Source organism: Thermobia domestica, chromosome 9 (assembly GCF_964235325.1).
Source record: "Thermobia domestica chromosome 9, izTheDome1.hap1.1, whole genome shotgun sequence".
Lineage (NCBI taxonomy): Eukaryota > Metazoa > Arthropoda > Insecta > Zygentoma > Lepismatidae > Thermobia > Thermobia domestica.
In genome coordinates this window covers 249111929-249130049 of record NC_137462.1, presented here as the reverse complement: position 1 = coordinate 249130049, position 18121 = coordinate 249111929, and the positions used below count along the sequence as shown (strand labels likewise).

At 37.2% G+C, this 18121-nt stretch overlaps 1 long non-coding RNA gene across 1 annotated transcript in view; it reads right to left on the bottom strand.

Annotated features, from left to right (window-relative positions):
• The window catches only part of LOC145694246 (uncharacterized), a 1290393-nt gene that overhangs the window by 1265895 nt on the left and 6377 nt on the right, over nt 1-18121 (bottom strand). The window lies entirely within an intron of this gene.

The following is an 18121-nucleotide window of genomic DNA, read 5'->3' as shown; positions in this document are numbered from 1 at the left end:
ACACGATATTTACACTATTTACAAGGTTTTACTCCTGCTGCAGACGCTCGTCAATTCCATTGTCTACGTGTGGGAGAATTCCAAGCCTCTCTCTGAGAAGCTCGCAGTATCGTTCCTTATAGAAGGAAGACACTGCGATGGTGAGCCTTCATAAGCCGCCACATAACGCTTCAGAACGCAAGGCGTCCCTCAGCGGTATATGCAGCAACCTTGCTCGCTCAACCGGTTGAACCTGCTGAACAAGCGCGCACTCGAAAACAGTATGTTCAGGCGTGCCCGGGGCACGCCCACAATCACACTGTGGCGCTCTAGCCAAGCCCAATTGATGAAGCTTAGCATTGTACGGACCGTGTCCTGTTACAAAATGTACAAGGCCTTTCCCTGGGCGCATATATCCCATTTGCAGCCTTTCAGCCACATCCGGGAGCACGTCATGGGTTCTCCTTCCCTTATCGGAATCATCCCATTCCGCCTGCCAGCTGCTCACTACCCGGGCTTTAGTCTCTGCCTTTGTTAGGCACAGACGGCCGAGTATATCCACTGTCTTCTCGGGAAGATTCTTCCTAATCCAGTAGTTAGCAGCTCTTTCGAGTATCCTCAGATGCACAGGGACTATTCCTAGTATTGCACATAGTGCGTTCCCGGGAGTCATCCTATATGCTCCACTCAGTCTTATAAGGACCGAGCGTTGCACTCTGCTTACCTTTCGGATGTTGCCATCGCGCACGACAAGCAGATGTGCCCAGGCGCTAGCACAATATGCCAGCACCGCGGTCCACAAGCTTTCATTGTACACTTTGACGTGGCCGGGTTGGAGTTGAAACTTCCTTCCTCCTAGAGTGAGGATCCTCTGTGCTATGCTACTTGCTCGGTTGCAGGAATACTCAATATGCTTTTGCATATTGAGTGATTCATCTAGAATCACTCCAAGGTATTTGGTATGTCTAACCCGTTTGATGGTCCGTCTGCCGAGCTTGAGGATTGGATCCCGGAGGAGCTTTTCCCCAAATAGCATATAGACCGTCTTGTTAACTGAAACAGTTAACTTATTCCTGCTACACCAGGCATCAAGTCTTGCTAAGATAGCATTTCCCTTTGCCTCTATATCTCTGCGGGAGTCTCCCCCCGTGAGTACGAGCAAGTCATCCGCGAACGCCACGAGATCAATAGTCTCCGGCATTCCCAGAATCTCCGTTAGGAGTGGTTCAGTCGCTATGTCCCAGAATGCTGGTCCGCACACAGATCCCTGGGGACAGCCCTTGGTGCAGGTTTTGGAGATGCGAACATCTCCGATCTGGAACCACGTGTTCCTGTTCCTGCAGTAATCTCGGAACATCTCATACAAGTTCTTAGGGCAACACATCTCCCTGAGGCGCCCGAAGAGGGTTGGCCACCAGAGATTATCGAAGGCCCCAGAAATGTCAACAAATATACCTATGGTATATTTCGTTGGAGACTCCTTGATCACCCTGAGCGCATGGTTTATTGCGTCCTCAGTTGATTTCCGAGATCGAAAACCGTACTGATTGGCAACCATCCCAGTTCTCTGGCGGTGCAGAGTCAACCTCCGGATAAGCAACTTTTCTTGCACTTTTCCAAGTACATTTAGTAGGTAAATTGGCCTGTACGATTGAGGATCTTGAGGATCCTTATCCTCGCCCTTACTGAATACTACCATTTCTGCATTCTTCCAGATAGCAGGCACTCTCCTTTGTTCCAGACATGCATTGTATAAGGTTGTCAACGGGCCAGCAAGTTCATTAGAACATTGCTTTACAACTTCAGGCCTTATCCCGTGTGGACCTGCAGCCCTTCCGGACCGGAGCCCTGAGATTGCCTCCTTTACTTCTGCCTCCGAGAACATGGGAATGTCTTCTTCGGCGTCATAGTCGTTGTTGGCTTCATCGCGCATCCTTCTTTGGTCTGCATCATCCTCCTCCGGATTGTCATCCGGGAGGAGAACCTTGAGCAGCAATTTACCCGTTTCCTGCCCTCACTCCGTGAGCGCGTTAGCACTTTTTTGGAGGGTTTGCATGACCTCCGGTGCTCGAATCTTTCTGCTGACAATTTTATAAGGTACACTTCAGGGATCCGTTTCCAGATTGCTCTGGACGTAATTCTTCCATGAGGCAGCCCTTGCAACGTTGAGAGCCTTTTCGAAGGTCCTCTTCGCCGCCCTATACCTTGCTAGTCTGTCCCGTCGGACGTCCGGCTCTGATGCAGACTGGTACCGCTTCCTCTCCCTTCTGCTGGTCGCTTGTAGCCTTGAAAGGCGTCGCGTCCAGTAGGGCATGGATGCTATACCCAGCGGGTGAGGTGGCTGCTGGCTGCGTTCAATAGCATTCACAATGGCTTCTTGTAGTCTGCGAGCTGACTCGTCTACCGTGGGTCCCATAACGTGAGTCGTATCCAGCACATCCCTAAGCAACTCCCAGTTGAGGAGCCTAGGGTTGTATTTTGGTCTCTCAGGAACTTCTGCCCCTTCGACTCCATTCCTTTCAATTGGCAGTGCGAAAGTAACCACATTGTGGTCGCTATGCGTGATAGCGTCATGTACCTTCCAGTCCTGTACCACGCCAATGGCTGGTTCGTTGACTAGGGTAATGTCAATGTTCCCAGTAGCTCCCACTCTATTTGAGTAGGTGGGAAGATGACTAGGCCTGTTGATGACTAGGCATGACAGTAAGCCGAAACTCATGGATGAGCTCTCCTACCAATTCCCCCTGTTGTCCAGTACTCGAGAGTACCAGAGGGGAGAAAGGACCACATAAACGGTCCAGAGTTCTTTGGCAACGTTAGCAATGCAATATTGCCAATTCTGTGTGGGCGCCACTTGCTATCGACTCTCGAAGCAAGAAAATTAATGCCCATATTTTAGTAAATTCATAATTGACTTTTGGTGATAAACTTAGCAGTTGGCAACTATGCGAGTATTCTTTCAGTGCATGACATCTCTTCGCCGCCACAAACTGACTTTTCTTGTAAATGTGTGTGTGTGTAGAGCAATAGTTCTTTGTCTCAAAGACATTGAAACTTCCGGTTGTGTAGCTGGCTGGAACATTCGAGAAAGTGCTGGATCATTCCACGTTTCCGGTTACTTCTAAGCTCATTTGTGATTGGACAATTTTGTAATTATCAACCAATCAGGAACAGCGTTACGTCGAGAGCACACTTACTCATCACCTGCATTGTGGTGACAAGGAAGTGCGCCAAGCAATCGGGTTTGGACCATCATGGAGTAGGACACGCGTACCACTGCGAGGATTTGAACTTCTACATAAGTGCGAAATAGCAAAGAGTTTTCAGTTTAACAAGTGAAAATAAGTAAACCTAATGTACGTAGACTCCATGCCCGATATCTTTAAATGAAATCTTTAAGTTTTACGTCCCACGGTTATGCCGGTTAGGCTAAAGGAGACGGTGATTATGAGAGATGAGTGAAATAGTGGAATGAAGAAAGTGGGAGGAAACGGGAGAACCCCGAGGAAACCCACGAGCACGGTGTTTGTCCACCACAAAGTTCACTTGGCGGGAGCTGGGATCGAACCCGGGACCCCAAGCACCAGAGGTGATGCCCGATATCACCTAAAGCATTAGCCAGGAAGATTCATTAGACAAGAAGTTTTGCTGAGCCAGCATTCCGCATTTCGAGGGTGATACCGAGAGTAGTCTCCATCTCAGAGGAAGTGAACCTGTAAGTAGCATCAATTTGTACATCTGAAGAAATTATCAGGCAATTCATGTAAGATCTCGTATTCCAAAGATATCTGCCACAGGAGCAAATCAATCGATTAATAGCAAAGTGACGACTTCTTTAGGTTGTGATTAGTACGCCAGATCCACTGTCGTGAAATAGTAGTGATAATAAAAGAAAAAAAACAGAGAAAAGAAAAGCCACTGATCATGAGCTCATTCGCGTATTACGTTTTGTATAAATAATTTTGTATTTGTATCATTGTTTTAGTTAGATAGGCAATTATTCAAAACAAAAAGGAAGTATCACATCAGTTTCCAATATATATAAGTCTTGTTTATACTGTGTGTGTTTAATACATCTCACTTCATCTTTGTTAGTATGTAATACTTATTTTCTGTGTCAGTTAGTACTTACTCACTTCATGTAAGATAAAATTATTTCGGCTTATGGTTAAATGTGAGTAGTTAAAAACATATTCCCGGTGTTTCAATTTGCTGATTTCTCTTTTCACAAGTGTTAATTTTAAGTATTAACGCTAGAGTACTATCCCTCGCGGCAGACTTTGATAAGTACCAAAAATAGGTAAAATTAACATTTCTTTTCTATTTTGATCTTTACAATAGGATAGTTCGTACGTGACAAACCACGTTGCGACCGATCTCTTCATTCGAGTCGTTCCCAAGCTTGAATGGAGATCGGCAAAGCATGTATATGCGTCCGGGTGAAGGGGATGATTGAGAAGGTTTTTAATTGGTAACTAATCTTAATTAAGAATGCAAGGTGAATTCGTGTGACCTCCTTCACAAAGCGATAGCAAACTTGTTAATTTAAGTTGTTATAAATAACTAGTTAAAGATTCCGCTTTCAAAAATAAATAGCACTGAACGAATGCTACTCAGAAAACACATCAATACTATACTTAATTGCAAAATGAAAGAGTTAAATCAACTTGATCACAGTCAGTGTTTGAATAGCCCATAAGTTTTTAATTTAAATTGTAATAAATAAACGTATAAGAATTCCACGAAGAGAACTTTAAAGTTCTTGACGAGTATTATTTAGAACTGTTATCAAAACTCTATTTTCTTACGAAATAAAACAGCAAAATCACCATTTTCACGGTTTGTTGTCGAACGGCCAATAAACTGTTGATCTAAATCGTTATAAATAAAGGTATAACTATTCTACAAGCAGAACGTTATAGAATTAATCTGGTGAAAATCAGAAGTTTCATCAGAACTTTGTTTCATGGTTTAGGAAATAAATTGTATCGCGATGTCCCAAGTCGGTACGCTGATGTCCCACTAATCGGTTATTTAAATTGTTATAAATATAGATTTTGAACATTCTACGAACCAAACGTTATACAACTTCAAGAGTGCTACTTAGAGCTTTCTTCAGAATTCTAATGCATCGTGAACTAAAGAGTTCCATCAATTTGTTCACAGGCGGTTCGCGAGTAGCCAATAAATTGTTAATTAAAATTGTTATAAATAACGAGCTAAACATTTCGCTGTAAGAGCTCCATATAGCGGAACGAATGCTACTCAGAACTCAGGTCACTACTCTATTTATGTGTAACATAAAATGTGATAACGTAAATTACAGTCGATTTAATTATAACACTTAAATTGGTTTGAAATGTAACAAATAAAAATATAAGGATTCTACTAAACGAACTCTAAAGAGCTGGACGAATATTATTTAGAAGTGTCATCAAAACTTTATTTTATTACGAAACAAAACAATTAAATCACCTCGTTCACAGTCGGTTCGCGAATGGGATATAAATTGCTAATTTAAATTGTTATAAAAAAAATAAATATTTACGAACAGAACATTACAGAACTTGACGAATACACATCAGAACTCTATTTTATTTCGAAATAAAAAGGTACTATGTCATAAAGAAAATGCTAATCTGTCATAAATTAAATGATACTAACGTGTTAACGTAAAATTGTTAAGATAAAATGTTATAAATAAATTTTTTAATATTCTCGAACAGAACTTTATAGAACTTGACGACTGCTTCTAGGAATTTTTTTTATCAGAACTCTATTACATTTCGAAAAAAAGTTATATCCCCTCTTTGCAGTCCGTTCGACAGTGGTATGTAAATTGTTAATTTAAATTTTTACAAGAAAAAACTTAACTATACTACGAACAGAACTTTACAATCTTGAGAAATGCTTCTCTGAACGCACATCAGATCTCTATTCCATTTCGAAAAAATGGCATATTGTCTTTAGTTATAGAGTGCTAACCAGTGGCCCATAAATTGTTAATTTAAATTTTTATTAATCAAGATTTTAACATTCTACGAACAGAAGTTTATAGAACTTCACGAGTGCTACTCAGAACCCTCTCAGAAATCTATTTAATTGCGAAATATAATAGTTCTATAACGTTGTTCACAGCCATTTTGCGATTGGCGAATAAATTGTTAATTTATTTTTCTTTATATAATGAGTTAGACATTCCACGATCGGAACTTTATACAACTGAACGAATGCTATTCAGAACACCCAACAGAACTGTAATTAAAGCAAATAAAAGAGTTCTATCGCTTTCTTCAAAGTCGGTTCGCGAATAACCCATAAATTGTTGATTTATGTTGTTATAAATAATTAGTTCAAAATTCAACGATACGGAACGAATCGTACTCGGAACACAATCAGAACTCTTTTTAAATACAAAGAAAAGAGTGCTACCACTCAGTTCACAGTCGGTTCGCGAGTGGCCAATAAATTGTTGGTCTACATTTATAATAATTATGAGTCAAACCTTCCACGATAAAAATTAAATAGAAGAGAACAAATAGTACCCAGAAAACCCATCAGATCTCGATTTAAATACAAGATGAAAGAGTTTTACTACCTTGTTTACAGTAGGTTCTCGAGTATCCCTTAACTTGTTAATTTAAGTTGTTATAAATAACGAGTTAAGCATTCTCCTCTCAGATCTTCATAGCACTGAACGAATGCTACTCAGAAAACACATCAATACTATACTTAATTGCAAAATGAAAGAGTTAAATCAACTTGATCACAGTCAGTGTTTGAATAGCCCATAAGTTTTTAATTTAAATTGTAATAAATAAACGTATAAGAATTCCACGAAGAGAACTTTAAAGTTCTTGACGAGTATTATTTAGAACTGTCATCAAAACTCTATTTTCTTACGAAATAAAAGAGCTGAATCGCCATTTTTACGGTCTGTTGTCGAACGGCCAATAAATTGTTAATCTAAATCGTTATAAAGAAAGGTATAACCATTCTACGAGCGGAACTAATAGAACTAATCTGCTGAAATTCAGAAGTTTCTACAGAACTTTATTTCATTGTTTAGGAAATGAATTATATCGCGATATTCCCAGTCGGTATGCTGATGTCCCACTAATCGGTTATTTAAATTGTTATAAATATAGATTTAAACATTCTACGAACAAAACGTTATACAACTTTACGAGTGCTTCTCAGAACTCTCATCGGAATTCTAATGCATCGTGAAATAAAAGAGTTATATCACTTTGTTCACACGCGGTTCGCGAGTAGCCAATAAATTGTTAATTAAAATTGTTATAAATAACGAGCTAAACATTCCGCTGTCAAAGCTCCATATAACGGAACGAATGCTACTCATAACTCAGGTCACTAATTGTTTTCAAGTGCAACATAAAATATGATCATCTTAATCAGATTCGGTTTAATTGTAGCCCATAAATTGATTTGAAATGTAACAAATGAAAATATAAGAATTCTAGTAATCGAACTCTAAGTAGCTTGAGGAATATTATTTAGAAGTCTCTTCAAAACTTTATTATATTATGAAACAAAAGAGTTAAATCACCTCGTTCACAGTCGGTTCGCGAGTGGCATATAAATTGTCAATTTAAATTGTTATAAAAAATTAACTATTTACGAACAGAACATTACAGAATTTAAGGAATACACTTCAGAACTATTTTATTTCGAAATAAGAAGTTACTATATCGTAAAGAAAATGGTAGTTTGTCATAAATAAAATGGTATTAACTTGTTCACAGTCGGTTAGCAGTTGGCATATAAATTGTTAATTCAAATGTTTATAAATCAAGATTTAAACATTCATCAAACTGAAGTTTATAGAACTTGACAGGTGCTACTCACAACTCTTGTCAAAAATATATTTCATTGCGAAATAGAAGAGTTGTATCTCCTTGTTCACAGCCGGTTTGCAATTGACCCATAAGTTGTTGATTTAATTTCTTATAAATAATGAGTTAAGCATTACACTACAAGAGCTTCATACAACTGAACAAATGCTACTCAGGGCACACATCAGTGCTCTATTTAAACACAAAATGAAAGAGGTCTTTCCCCTTTCAGATTCGGTTCACGAATACTTCATAAATTTTTGATTTGAATTGTCGTAAATAAAAATATAACCATTTGTACAAACAGAACTTCAAAGACCTTGACGAGTATTATTAAAACTCTCATCAAAACTCTATTTTATTACGAAATAAAAGTTTTACATCATCTTGCTCAGAGCCGCGTGTGGCATATGAATTGTTAATTTCACTTCTTATAAAAAGATTTAACTATTCTACGAACAGAACGTTAAAGAACTTCACGAATGCTAATCAGAACACACGTCAGAACTCTATTTTATTACGAAATAAAATGGTACTATGACCTTGTTTACAGTCGGCTGGCAATTGGGCAATTAATTGTTAATTTAACTTTTTATTAATCACGATTTAGACATTCTACGAACAGAAGCTTATAGAGCTTGACAGGTGCTACTCAGAATTCTTGTCAAAAATATATTTCGTTGCGAAATAGAAGAGTTGTATCACCTTGTTCACAGCCGGTTTGCGATTGACCGATAAGTTGTTGATTTAATTTGTTATAAATAATGAGTTAAGCATTCCACGATCAGAACTTGATAGAACTGAACGAATGCTACTCAGGGCACACATCACTACTTTATTTAAATACAAAATTTAAGAGTTCTTTCACCTTGTCAAAGTTGGTTCCCGAATAGCACATAAATTGTTGATGTAAATTGTCATTAAAAAATAACTATTGTACGAACACAACTTTACAGAGCTTGGATCTAAATTGTTATAAATAAAGGTATAACAATTCTACGAGCAAAACGTTTTAGAATTTGTCTGGTGAAAATCAGACGTTTTATCAGAACTTTATTTCGTTGTTTAGGAAATGGCTTTTTGAAATGACTGTCGTACAATATATTGGAAGAAGTATTCCTAACAGTTACTAGGATATAATACAGGGTGTTTGAAAAAGGACTCCCTAGTTTTAAGTATACATGTTATTGGGAAATGAATGAAAACACATGAATGAGTACATATCATGAAAGAGAATTCCTTCAAATTTTGTCTAATGTTGGTAGATTTCACGTAGCATCCATTTGTGGATCTGCACACGTCGAGACAATATTCCACTTCTCGCCACGTATTCACGAATATTTCAGGTGTAGACCCGGCAGTCCCAACCGCAGCGACGATTCTTTTCCGTAAATGATTGATGTGTCTGAGCTTTTCACTGTACACAACATTGTTCATGTGGCTCCAAAAGAAAAAGTCCATGAGGTTAAGTACACATTGTTGCTGAGTTGCACTGCACGCCTGCCTGGACTGGACTGAGGAAACAGAGGGGGTAAAAGCGCACTGGTGCCGTGTCAAGGACAAGCAGGCCTGCCAACTGCAGGGGAGTCAAACTTGGAGAGTTGATGAATCAAACACCACAAACTAAAATAGTGTATGCCACTTTGTACAGATTCTAGGACACATTAAAACTAGGGAGTTCTTTTTCAAACACACTGTATTGTGCGTAACGGTACATCTAAACACTAAATGCAAACATTAGAAACTATTGGTATAGTAACTAATAACAGTCTATGTGCCATGCTGAATAACAGCATATCAGTCTCATTTCGTAATAATGTTCGCAAAATTTGCGGATCACAAACGAACGTAAATAATGAATATAATTGCATACCAATTATTGCAAAAAAAGCAAACTTTACATTTCGTTAACATAATCCGTTGCAGAATGAAGCAGTATAAAATATTTTAAGACATTTATTAATCACGACCCAGCTGCTGCGTATGTAAAAGAAAACTTGAAACTGTGATTTTTGTGATATTAATGCACAATTCACATATTTTTACGTTTGGTGAAATATCATAAAAGGAATTTACCAAATGTATACTTTGCTAAAATAATCAAAGCCAACCTACCTATCGTAACTCATATTTTACATTCAAGTACAAAAAGAAAAAAAATCACCTAAGTAAAATTTTAATGAACCCATCAGCATTCTGTTACAGAAGTTAAACATATCACGCATTGTTGTACATGAGCCTGTATATAGTACATTATTTCAGTCTTACTAATTGCATTTTGGTCAATTTATTTGCCTTTGAATTTATAATAAATATGAGGTAAAATTCCGTACTTCGCACGAAAAGCCATTTACAAAGAACACATTTCTGTAAATACAAAGTAATACACCTGTATTTTATAGGTATAGGTTACTAGTGTAAAATCCTTGCGAGTACTTTACTACGCATAAAATAAGTGAGTGCATATAAATTATGGTTGTATCAGTAGTGACGTAACTAGAGATTTCGGCGCAGGGAGCGAAGTAGAATTCGAAGCCCCTCTATACTCACCTTACCAACCTTTTTTTACATGTAAGAAGCAGCTTTTGTTCTTATGCTAATTTTTTTTATCAAGCTTCTTGGATAGACCATTGCAACAGCCAATAGCGATCATTATGTATCTTTTTACAAATAAAAGCTGCTTCCAAGATGCTTATTTTGTACTTTCTGTTTAACTTGACAAAACTACTTTTGGTTGTATACAAATCTATTTGCAGAACGGCCATGGAAAGAGCATGGAGCCAATTCTCCTACGCTAGGGAAACGTACTAGACATTTAGTTGCTGGACGCGGGTGGTGGCTTTGGAAATATCCAGTTTCCCTGAGCATAGCAGTAATGTCAGAAATTGAGCCCAGGCCCGGAGGCCCCAAAAATGGCCAATTGTTGGTCTCGGGTTTCTTCTATTCGACAATTAAACATGAAGTTATTGGACGGAGTTAGTAGTATTGGAAAGGTCTTGGTCCCTTGAGCATAGTGGTGATATCAGAATTCTAATCCGGACCCCGAATCCGTAAAGATAGGGTCCTGAGATTTTGGGCTCACGTTCATTCTATTCGATTGAAAATCGTGGAATTTTTAGACGCGAATAGTGCCGATGGAAAGGTCTGGATTTCGGTAGCACATTCGTGAAGACAGAAATGGAACCCGAAGCCTGAGAAATGAGGTTCCGGAATTTTGGATTCGGGTTCATTCTATTAAACATGGAGTTGTTGGACGAGGGTAGTAGCGTTGGAAAGGTTTTGGTCCCTTGAACACAGTTGAGACGTCAGAAATCGGACCCTGGCCTCAAAGCCTCAGAAATGGGATATAGAAGTTTTGAGCCGAGGTCCCTTCTATTTCTCATTTAAACATGATGGATACGGGTGGTGGCATTGGAAAGGTCCTAGACGTCTGAATCTCTCCTCTGACAGACTACCCGAACTTTTCCAATGTCATCACATTCGTACAACAATTTATGTTTAATAGGCGTATAGGAGGGGCTCATGCCGAAAATATCGGGACCCCATTTCAGGGACCTCATGGTGGGCCCCAGTTCCTGACCACCACTGTGGTAAGGGGAACCGGATCTTTCCAACATCACCATCTGATGCAACAACTCCATGCTTAAACGAGAAATAGAGTGGATTCGAGCTCATCATTTCGGAACCTCATTTCTGGAGCTTCGAGGCCAGGGCACAATTTATGCCATTAGCGCTTTCGTTAATCGACCCCGACCTTTCAAATGCCAACGTCCTAGTACTACACCATGTTAAATAGGCAAATAAAAGAGACCTGAACCCAAACTTTTGGGACCCCACGTCCTGGAGCTTTCCAACACTACAGTCCTTATCCAATAACTCCAGGCTTAAGAGAAAAATAGAATGAATCCAAGCTCAAAATTTCGGGACACCGTTTTTGGTATTTTGAGACAAGGGTCCAATTTCTGACATTACCACTGTGCTCAAACGACCCAAACGTTTCCAACTTCACCACCCACCTACAATTCCATGTTTAATAGGCGTATAAAAAGAACACATACCAAAAATGTGGGACCCCAGTTTTCTGGAGCCTCATGGCTGGGTCCCGATTTCTGATATCACCACTGTGCTTAAGAGACCCGGACTTTTCTAACGCCACTCTCAGCATTCACCAACTCCATGTCTAACACAGCTACTCTATTGTAGGAAGATTTTAATTTAATTTTCTTCATTCTCTTTACAACTATTTACAACGTTTCAAACTATCCATAAGAAATGAAATTTCAATACATTAGAAACTATGTTCTTTAAAATGTTCAAAATGGGTGACAGCATTGATTTCCAGTAGTAATTGTAAACTTTCGTAATTCTCTATTTGAATAGTATTTTAATTTCGAATCTTTTACGGTAAACAACATTTTTGTAAACTGTAACGTAATAATACGGGTATATAATGTGTGTATATTTTGTATGTATGTAGATAGGTAAAAATATCACACAACTACAGGATATGCAGGAAAAAATATGCAGGAAAAAAATTCATGGAGAAATGATTCCAATAAAAAAAACATTCAAATTGGAAACTATTCGTATGTCAATTGAATTTTTAAAAATCACTGGTAGTGATCGGTCTTTGAAAAAGACAAAATCGTTGCTGAAGTTCTGACCACTTAAGTCTCTATTGTACAACTTCTTCAAGTCCGATAATATTATTATCCTTGTTTACTTTCATTTTAGTATTCCCGCGCAAACAGCAGCTTGCATGTTCTCTTTACTCCTCTACTTTTCATACCTTCATTCTCACCATCGTGATTAACCCGTTTGAGTAGAAAGGCGTGATTAACTAAACAAATTCCTCACCATCAAAACACATTTCATAATTTGACCGTTTGACTTTGAAAATGCTCCTGCGTAATCTATAAGACATTACTCGGCACCTTGATATCATCGCCAATAATAAATCATATATAATAGCTTTTTTAATAAGTGAAAAACTTGTGACAGTTATTGAAACGTTGAAGTTGTGAGCGGAGCGAGCAAGAAATTTTTTTAACAAATCCATTTCTTTGCTAACCGACAATATTGATTTAATTGGGCGGCAGAACTTTTACGGGGCGCCGCGTCTTATTCATTTTCAACACTTTTCCTTTCTTCTTGCTCGTTTGGAGCCTCCTTGCTATTAGCACCCGGAGCGAGCGCCCCGCAGGCCCACCTCTAGCTACGGCTCTGTGCCTTAGAAACTATATTCCACCGGTGCTGTATTTGTGCACAGTGTACAGAAGTAGTATTTTATGTTTACAAGTGGAACGCTACAAGCATGAGACCGTGACAAGTATTATTGAAACTCATATCTGCCAAAATCCACTCGATTTCACTATCCTCATTTTTGCATATACCTCTCTTCGAACGCACCCCCTCGCAAGAGCTCAGGCTCCAGCATCGCCCTGCCGGGACTCGGTTAAATAGTATTCGTGTTTTTTAGGTTCCTACTAGCACAGGTTGTTCCTTGTTTTTTGGATTGCAGATTTTATGCACACATCTGAACGCCGTATTTACACGCAAATCCTAGAAGAATTTTACTTTTTCAACAACTGATTATGATTGTCCCCTTGAAATTCAACTATTCAATTTGAGATATTTTCATGTCGGCCAGCGCAAATCATTTAATAAACAATAAGAAGGAATTTGTAAAATAATTATAATTTTTGAACCATTATTTGGAGTGGTGCGGCAAAAGTAAAACTCAACGATAAATATTCCTAAAAATGTGCTTAGAACATTTTACCGAGCTTCACATGAAAGACGGTAGCGCATTTCAAACTTATTCGATGAATTGTAACAACACATTCAATAAATAAGCTCACAAATATGAAGATAACTTGCAGTTTGACAAGGTGTCCGCAAAGTAGAAATTTAAAAATACACGACTTTTATTTTGCGGTAGATATAATTATGTATTTACAGAAAAATGCCTATCCTATGGTGCATATAGACTACAACTCATACAGGTAACCTTTGCAGAGATTTATAATATGGTAGCAAAATGATAATAAATAAAGAAATACTCAGTTAGGGACAATGACTTTAAAATTTTAAGTTCACTTTCACTTTCACTTTTCTCCCTTACGGGAGATTTATGGTCCCAGCCGTAGAGCCATGTGGACTGTTTCACTAAGTTTGTTTTGAATAAAAGTTGGTTGAATTAAATATTTGTATTAAAATGGCACGTGCCAATATGGCTGAAGTTGCCTGTTTTAAATAGGTTGTTTATCACACTTTCATTGTAATAAAGAAGGATAAGCGGCGCATATAGATATTAAAATAGAAATACATTGTATTATAATTGTATTGAATAGCAAAATTATCAAAAGTAATAAATTGTAAATAGTAAAAAAATGAAGGAAAATTGAGAGCAAATGCTCCCCAATACTTAGGTTTACAGCGCCATCTCTTATCCTCCGAAATTTTAAGTCCCTAAGTGAAAGTTCATCTCTACCAAGTATACCACACAAAGAAATTTGTTTCGTGACCTGATGAGTAATGCAACAGACTTGGGGAATTATCCGATATGGATGGCGTCAACGCAAAGCAATATTTACGATTTTGTTAGCAATCATCGGCATAGAAGTTATAATGACTGCTTGCATTTATTGTATGTACAATTTCTTGAACGTTGCTTCCGAATGATCCCCTTAGACATATGTCAGCAAACGAAGGAGACGGGTAATTATCTTGGTTACATCCACTTGGCTACACCAACCAGCTACAACACACCCAAACAAATTGTGCTTGGAAACCATCCTTTGTATTGCTTCAATTGCAACAAACTGTTACTTATTTCATTCATTCGTGTTTAAAAAAGAAATAGTAAGAAGTCGGTAATATTTACTGATAACATTGAATTGTTTCGGTATTACTCGCCTAAAGTTGCATGAGAGTAAATATGGAATAGCCATTAGGTAACTCTCGTAAACGTATTTCAGCCATTTTGTTGAAATGTGAATTCGTATTACTAACTCAAGAACAATTTATATCCACATTACGTTTAATTAGTCCTTTCAAAAACTCAAATGCGTTTCATTTTATTGTATGTATATTCATTTATGTTTTATTCCTTTTTAATAATTTCTTCACGATTTCTCCAATGCTGAGGGAAAAAGGGGAATTTCGAAACAGCGTTACCATCTTCTACAGCACAAAATTCTCCGGTTTTACAAAGTACCGAATATCTCGGTAAGTACTTGACTTATCGATCTCAAATAAAAGTGACAATGCTCCTTATGATATACGGATTTGCTCCAAGAATTTTAAACCATACTGTACTCGGTACATCTTCCAAGTTATTGCACTATTTCCAAACTCAACTTTTCTCTCTTCTCTTGTGGCAACACTGTTTAATTGATCCTTCTAAATTTGAAGTCATTTTAAAGAGATCTCCCCAGTATTTAATTTAATGTGCACGAATATTTACTACTTCATTCATTGTGTGTGTTAAAGGCGTTTAAGTTTGACACATGTTTAACGTTATTTCTCGAAAGGTATGCAACACTGATCTGAGAGTGTCATCTCTTTCGTCTTTGTATTCATTGGTGATTCGAATTATGAAATGAAATTTAGGTCATTCGATTTAAAAAATCATAACTTTATGTTGGGTTGGCAACACTTTTCGCCTGGTGATGTTACCCAATATAGGGATATATGTTCCCCTTTCTGCTGTTTGTTTGTGCAAAGTTTCGCTTCTATCTCTCTCTTGGTTCCTCTGTTATAAAGGTGGGACATTATAAATGTTGCACCCGGTATATATATGAAGTGATCGAAAATGACAAATATTGGTGTCAAATCCATAGTTTTTGGATTTTGTAAGATTAACAGTAAAACTTCCGATACTTTTTAACTAAAAATTCAGGTCCGCAACTTAGGGCAAGAGAGGGGTATGTGTATATATATATATATATATATATATATATATATATATAGAGAGAGAGAGAGAGAGAGAGAGAGAGAGAGAGAGAGATAAAGATTGAAAATAGCCTATATCAGTGTCGAAACCATAGTTCTTTGGTCGCTGTGATGAACAGTGAAATTTCCGATGAAGTTTAAATCCACATTCAGCGCCGAAACCTTAGCAAGGGGGTGTGGAAAATACATTTAAAAATAATCGAAAATGACTGATAAAATGAATGAAAAAATAATCGAAAATATTAGTGTCGAATTCATAGTTTTTGGAATTGCTATGATGAACAGTAACAAATCCGATGCCCTTTAAATCCAAATTCATCCCCGTAACCTGGGTAGGAAGAGAGATATAAAAATGACTGAAAATGGCGGTTATTCCGTAGTATGAAATCCATAGTTTTGGGGTCACTGAGATGGGCAATGACATTTGCGACGCTGTTTAAATCCAAATTCAGCACCGCAACGTGGGGAAGAAAAGGGGTGTATATATAAAAGTTATCGAAAATTGCCTTATTATTGTCGAATGCATAGTTTTCGGGGTGGCTGAGATGAACAGTGAAAATTCCGATACAGTTTAAATCCAAATTAGCCCCATTAGTACTTCTAAATGGGAAGAATGACATGTAAAAGTATTGCAAATCACTGATACTAATGTCGAATTCATAGATTTTGGGATCCCTATGTTCAATGGTGAAAGTTTTGGTGCACTTTACATAAAAAATGAAAGGTATTCTCCCCGTACGAAGAACAAGTATTCTGCTAGTCGCCAATAATAACGAACCCAAGTTCAATATGTTAAAATCTTTAATATATTTATCGCTGCTCAAATTTACTCACTTGGGTGTGAATGTGCGTCTTTGTAAATATGATCATTCTTCTTTCTGCGTTGTTCAAAAAAAATACAAATAATAAAGAGGGGCTTTTATCTGAAATCAGAAAACTAGAAAGTAAAAATAAAAGTTGTTGCTTTAAGTATTTTTCCTTTTACCGAAATACTTGTACGTTGTATATATGCTGCAGACACGTTACAGCAAATAAGATCAGGCGAAGAAATAGTTTTTAAATTATATTTTCCAAGTTTTTCTAATATTTCCTAACAAAAGAATTTTTCTAATGAATTCAAAATTTCCGGAAAGATTACAAAGTACAAGGAACATACCAATCTCCATAATATATATATATATATATATATATATATATATATATATATATATATATATATATATATATATATATATATATATATATATATATATTATTTTAACTTATTGGTATAACTAAAATTATTCTGGCTCTGTTATTTTAACACCTCTCTGCCATAAAACGGTAGCCTTCAACAATTACTTAAAATAATATAAATGCGTCTATGTTAATTAATCTAACTAGGATTATATTTAACATAACATAACTCCATTTCTCAAGGTGATAACTTTCAAGAAGTGGTGCAGATATATTTGTTGCCACTAAATTTCCCTATTTTTAGTACGATAAACATAACTACTCAATGAACCATAACTATAAACTAGTAAATATAACATCGTCTTCATTTTGAAAGCATAATGTAGTAAAATCTTCGAAAATTTCAATTTGTCCACCTTTCCCGTTTTTCCAAGCCTTTACAACACTAGTATTGATAAAATTCAAAGAATGCAAAAATAAAACACATCTTTTCTTTTTTGAATATTAGAAGTTAAGGTGAGGAAGAATAGTAAATTAAGTCGGGATCATCGTTAAAAACGATGAGGTATCCTCAACTCGAAGAAAATGTTGTGATATTTTCCTCATTGACGCAGGTCTATATAACTTGTTTTTAAGTTACGGAAGGAAATCTCGAGTAAGGTATTCTGATAGTTACATAAGAAACGTCTCCTAATGTGAACATTAGTATCTTGTGTGTAGTCTTACGTGCAAAGACCTTAAGTTGCTAATAGTTTTAGTTGAAGCTTCAACGACTCGGTAGGTAAGTGGTTAGCGCATTTACCTACTATTCGGCGGACACCAGTTGTAATCCAGGCGAGGTTGAAACTCTTTCTTATGTTTCAATTTCAATACACAATCAATGAGGTAAGCAATACCTCCCATCCCTAAATATAAAAGATGTTGGATAATGAGAAGAATTGGAGAAGTTCTCTCAATTGAGGCAATGATTTACAAACTTATTTCCAGTAGTTTTTATAGATTTGACATTTCCACCTACTTCCAAGCGTTTTCTGATTCATGCGTGGCCAATGTCTTTTTCTCTATACGTACGGTATACACAGGAATAATACATTACATGCACAGCGATATTTAGATTAATATGTGATGTTCATTGGAAAACATGCTCCGAACCA